We start from the raw sequence: 6,204 nt of genomic DNA on the forward strand, positions 1-6,204 counted from the left end.
ATTTGATGCTAACGTCGGGTGATGATGTGGATTGTAACTTGTTTTTTTAATTTTTAATGTAATTAAAGTGTTTTTATTTTTAATAAATTTAATTTCATATATTAAAATAATCCGACCACGGTATCTTATGTTCCATTTTTTTCTTGACATGTGAAAAAAGGACATGACTCGATTTGAATGTTAAGTTATCTAACTGAGACAAAAATGATATGAGTGATCTAATTAAAACATTTCTAAAACTTACCGACTATTATGTGAGATTTCCCCTTTATTTTTTTGGTTATCTATGCCGACTAAAAAACAAAGCAAGTCACAAAGTTATCACGTGTCCAATCATGTTGTAGAATTTTCTTCCCTATTCTTTCTAGAAACATGTATTATTTGATTGTAGATGTATTTAGAGAATTTTCTTCCCTATTCTTTCTAGAAACATATATTATTTGATTGAAGATGTATTTACTTATACAAACAGATAATAGTCGGTACGTAAAACTGAAGGCCCGTAAAATTATGGAGCCTAAAGCCCTAGCTTTACTTAGCTTATGTTTAAGCCGGCCCGAATATAATTTTATTTTTTTATCATTATAACCCGACATATACTAACCAAATAACATCGTTACCAGTACCGTAATCGTTTTTATAGTTTTCTCACAATGGATGTATAAAAAATCCGTTGAACACAACCCTATATTCACAATAAAGTATTTATTTGGTATCATAAACTGTATAAAGTGTCAGTACCATACCGGTACCATAACGAACCGGTATCAACCAAACAACACAGTACGAGTATTTGTTTTTATGGTTTTCATTCGATGTAAAACACGTATCAATTGTTATGCCAAATTCCGATATCATACTACTATTGTAATAAACCAAACTAATATTAATCGAAAGCTTCCACTACTAGAAAATAGGCTTGTAAACGAACCGAACGTTCAGTGAACCGTTCATGAATCGTTCTGCAGGAAATTCGTTCATGTTCGTTTATTTAATAAATGAACGAACATGAACAATTTTTTTTTGTTCATTTAAATAAATGAACGAACATGAACAATGTCCCGTTTGTTCATTTACGTTCATGAACTATCGTTTATGTTCGTTCATTTACGTTCATTTATGTCGTTCATTTAAATTTGTTCGTTCATGTTCGTTTATATCCGTTTGATTATGTTCATCTTTTAAATTTAGTTATTACCAATTAAATTTAAAAATCTATTTAATTTTCTTTATCATCCCTTAACTAGCTTTGACTTTCCAATTTCAAAACTTTCTTTTATATGGTATTAATATTAATATATTTGATTTATGTTTTCCAATTTAAAAAAAATATTTTCTATTATATGAAACATTAATTAAGGTTTACCTATATTTAGGTTCTTCTTCTCCTATTCTATTGCTATACAATTCAAAGCCTTGTTCAATTATGTTCGTTATGATTTGTTATGTTCTTTATGTTCAATTATGTGTGTTTGTGTGCGTTTATGTTCGTGAACCGTTCGTTTATACTTTTAGCGAACGAAAATAAACGAACCTTAAAATGTTCATTTTCTTAACGAACAAACACGAACAAGAAAATCCGTTCGTTTAAATGTTCGTGTCCGATCGTTTGTTTGGTTAAAGGTAAATGAAGGAACATGAACATGCCTCGTTTGTATTCGTTCAGTTCATTTACAAGCCTACTAGAAGAAAAACAATGTATGGATTGATAAGAATCACCAAATGACTATAATGCCCACGCCCTACATACAAAATATAGCCCGCTGGCTAAACATCAAAAATAATAATCAGTTTTCATTTTTTATTTTTTTTTACGTGAAGAAGGCAAATCAAACTTCTCATTTTTCTCCACCAATCGAAATAAGGGACCATCCATCAATCAAAGCATGAGGCCGAGATACCATTTTAAAGAAAATCAGACATCCAAGTAAAATATGTCATTATAAAAGATTTTTAAAGGAGGATAAAAGAAAGTATACCGAAAAAAAAAAAGACCGAATTAAAGGTTTGTGGTTTTATATTTTTATTTCTGTTTTTTGGTTGGGGTCTGTTTATATAGGATTCTAGCCAACATAAAAAAATAAGAAAAACAAAAAATGAAATTGTATGCCTATATCGTCACGTAGGAACATAAATAGAAGGCTATACCACCCTCTCAATGATACTTATGTAATTTTTTCTATTTTTTTTTTTTTTGAAAATCAAACTTCATTAGAAACCAAACAAGCTTGAACACCCAAGCAGGGGAACAAGACAGCCAAAAACTTACATCATGTCACAGTTACACCATTCTTCCCAAGTACATGTTCTATTTCTATTCCTATTTTTATACCACAAGTATCCATATGTCTTCACATCCGCAACGACCTCGTCAATCTTTGTGATCTTATTATTGAAAATACGATCATTTCTAGCCTTCCAGATTCTCCAACAACCAATAATCAACAAACCTTGCACCATATCCTTTTTCGCCGTGTTGAGTCGCATGTTCTTGTATATATTCATAAGGTCTTTTAAATCACAAACATATAGAAACGGAAACCTGCACCACTTCGCAATAGCCTGCCAAACTCTAGTCGAAAAAATACAGCTTGTAAATAAGTGTTCTGCAGTCTCGTCACTGTCGTCACAAAAAATACAGAAGTTATTTTCCACTTGTATGTTTCTCTTGATCAAAGCTGTTTTAGTCGGTAATCTTTCAAGCATCGCCCTCCACATAAAGATGTTGCACTTCTGAGGTAACCAAATACACCAATCAAATAAAGCCGCTGTGATAGCCACATCGGTTGAGGACATCCACGCTTTAATACTAACCACTGAAAACTTTGATTCGGTACCATGCCACAACCATGAGTCTTTCTTATCAGAAAGCTTCACAGTCGTAAGCATATTGAAACAATCCGTCAATTCCAAAGTTTCTTCTAAAGATGTCGGATCATGCCTCCATCGCCATGCAAAGCTACTAGCGCCTCCGCTTTTCAACACCCGATCCGACACCTTACAATGTTTCTCGGTTTCAATTCTATACAGATTAGGAAAACAAACCTTTAAAGGTTTATCGCATATCCACGGGTCCAACCAGAAACGAATCATTTTGCCACTCCCAACCTTGCTCTAATCAACGAATTGAAACCGACGTCAAGCACCTTAACTTGCCGACCCAACTTGACAATATAGCTCCAAGATCCTTTAAACCTACCTTGACTCGGATATATGTCCCATGTACGAGCAGAAATATGTATCGAGTCAACCACTTTTTTCCATAAAGCATTAGCCTCACACCTATATCTCCACAACCACTTCAGCAGAAGACCATAATTAGAGTTCTCCAATTTATTAACACCCAACCCCCCTTTAAGTTTAGCCACCGTTACCTTATCCCAACCCACCCAATGTAGCTTTTTAACCTCGTCACTACTCCCCCATAGAAACTTCTTCATTAATGCCTCTAAATCGGCTATAATTTTTTTCGGGGCTTTGTAAAGAGAAAAGTAATAACTTGGTAAACTCTCGAGAACCGACCTAATTAACGTAAGTCTTCCACCAATAGATAGCACATGGGCTTTCCATCTCGACAACCGTGCCTGGAACATCTCCTTAACCGGTTGCCAACTAATAATTTGGTTCATGTTCGCTCCCACTTTGATGCCTAAATAAACAAAAGGAATGCTTTCCGCCTTGCAACCCAAACATTCTGCCATCATTTGAGTCGCGTCCGCCCCCACCCCCATACCAAATAGAATAGACTTATGAATGTTAATATGAAGACCCGAACATAGATAGAATATTCTCAACAGTCTCTTCAGATTATTAAAGTTATATTTCGACCACTCCCCCAAAATCTACTTCGAAATCTATATATTATGTTAACTATGATACTTAACTCATATGGGAAGTGACATCTTTTCAACACCTTGATGTTACTAGGTTACAAGCCATTTGGTATTTGTTTTGGCATTTGATGTTTTTGATGAATTATATATTGCATTTAAAATAGAAAAAAATTTAAAACATAAACTGTAAGAGTATATGGTGTGGGAGGGCATGAAGATGGGGCACTAAGCATCGTGTGGCAGCCACGTTAACAAAGGGGCATGGTAAAGAAAAGCACGGGTTGGGAGTGGCGTGAAAGTGATGTTTTTATAAAAAAAAAATTAAACAAAAACCAATCAAAACTAACCAAAATCCACCCACCTATGAAATGCCACCATGTCACCGCACTATTTGCCTTCCACGCCAGTGGTATTTCTACAGCCCCCATCACCACGCCACCACCGAGCCAAAGCACGAGATGATATGTCGGCGTGATGGAACCTTCCTTGTCACAACACCTACCACTCTGTATGATCTAATTACCGACTTAAAATAATAAAATGATAACACATGTGAAATTAGTTGAGAGGCTGACAGTTACTACTACAACATGAGGCCCTGAGGCTTTTCATAATGAATGCTGCTGCGTACATGACCCCTCTACTTGACTATTTTTTTTTCTATCAAAATAACTTAAACATTGTTATTAAATATTTGTTGTTATTAAATATTTGTAAGGTACTTTTAAGGCGTAACTTGTTTAACTCAAGGAAATCTTGAAGATCGAGTTGAAGTGTTTCTCGATGTCCTAATAAATTTGAAGTCAGGTTATTAGACTATAGGGTGTGAGGTGTTGAATGGGGGGGGGGGGTTAACGCCGGCTACACCACCCCGGCTCGGCGTTGGTTGCCTACTTTAATATGTATCGTATTCTGTACTTTTTTTTAGTTTGTAGGATTTAATAAATAGTTTTTTTATGTTTTAGGATTTAATAATTAGTTTTTTTTTTATTTTTTAGATTTAATAAGTAGGTTTTTTTTTTATTGTGGGTTGTCTTTTATGTAATTTTTTTAAATTAATGTGATATACTTTTAATATAAATTGTGTTTTTTATATAAATTGTCAACTTAAAAGAAAAAAAAAAGAATACCACGTGGCACCCCAACGCCGGCCTGGTCACGCTCCTTCCACACCTCACTTTTTTTGAGATGTGGAAGTGGGGTTATCCTCACTAATACAGGAAGAGAATATGCTAAACTCAATGACTCAAATTAAGGTGGGTCGAAGCCATCTAGACCATGCTAAATATAGTGTTATGCTACACTTACATCACTCCTTACCTTGATGCCAACAAGTCTAGTATTGTACACTTCTAGCTATATTATCTTTCATTACATTTGTGACTTGTATGTACCATGTTCAAACTGTCTTTGTTTCGGTATATGCGACAGGTAATCTCTGAAAGATAACCTTGTGCCTTTAGTTAACATCACTCGGGTATATACTATATGTTAGTATATAGGCATGTGTCCCTTTATGCAATTCAAGAAAACTATATATACCAAAATGCACGACCACATTCATATAATTAATGAGAACATAAGCGTGTGAAGTTACTATAAAGTACAGATCTATACAAGCATGTGATGGCTATGACAATTGTGTAGGAACCATTCATATATAAAATAAATAAAAAAAGTTTTATTCAAAAATTGCAATATAATAATAATAATAATAATAATAATAATAATAATAATAATAATAATAATAATAATAATAATCTAACTTATAATAAAAGACTCCAAATAATACCACATGTCATTCTCTCCTTCAACCTCATAAATTTTATTTATATTTTTTAATAAATTTCTTTTAATATTAATATTAATATTAATTAATAATCAATATTTAGATATCACTTATTTTTATCCTTATTTTTATCTAAAATTAATAAATAACTTCAATTTTACAATTTAGACCCTTTGTTTTTTTTTTTTTACTTTTAACCCAAAGTTTTTCATCTTTTGCAATTTAATCCTAACTCTTTTTTATTTTCAATTTTGGTTCACCATACTTTTCAACTTTTCCAAGTTTTTCGTTTCGTTCTAAATTTTGTGAGTTAAAGCACCTCAACGTGCGTGTGGGGTTCAACATTTTTTCGTATATTTTTTCCTGTTTGATTGCCCGTAGCGTCACATTTATTTTTCTGCGTTAGATAAGTTCGTCCAACACACATGTCCTGGATGGACTTAGTTATTTTTTTCTATGTTTTATGTTTCGGTTTAATTTCTCAGCAGCGAGCGTGCGTGATTCAAAGATTTTACGTCTGTCTTTCACTCGGCGTTATTTATTTCCCATTTTTATTTATTTTATTTTTACAAGTTTTTCCGG

The sequence above is a fragment of the Helianthus annuus genome, chromosome 17 (assembly GCF_002127325.2).
Source record: "Helianthus annuus cultivar XRQ/B chromosome 17, HanXRQr2.0-SUNRISE, whole genome shotgun sequence".
Taxonomy (NCBI): Eukaryota; Viridiplantae; Streptophyta; class Magnoliopsida; order Asterales; family Asteraceae; genus Helianthus; species Helianthus annuus.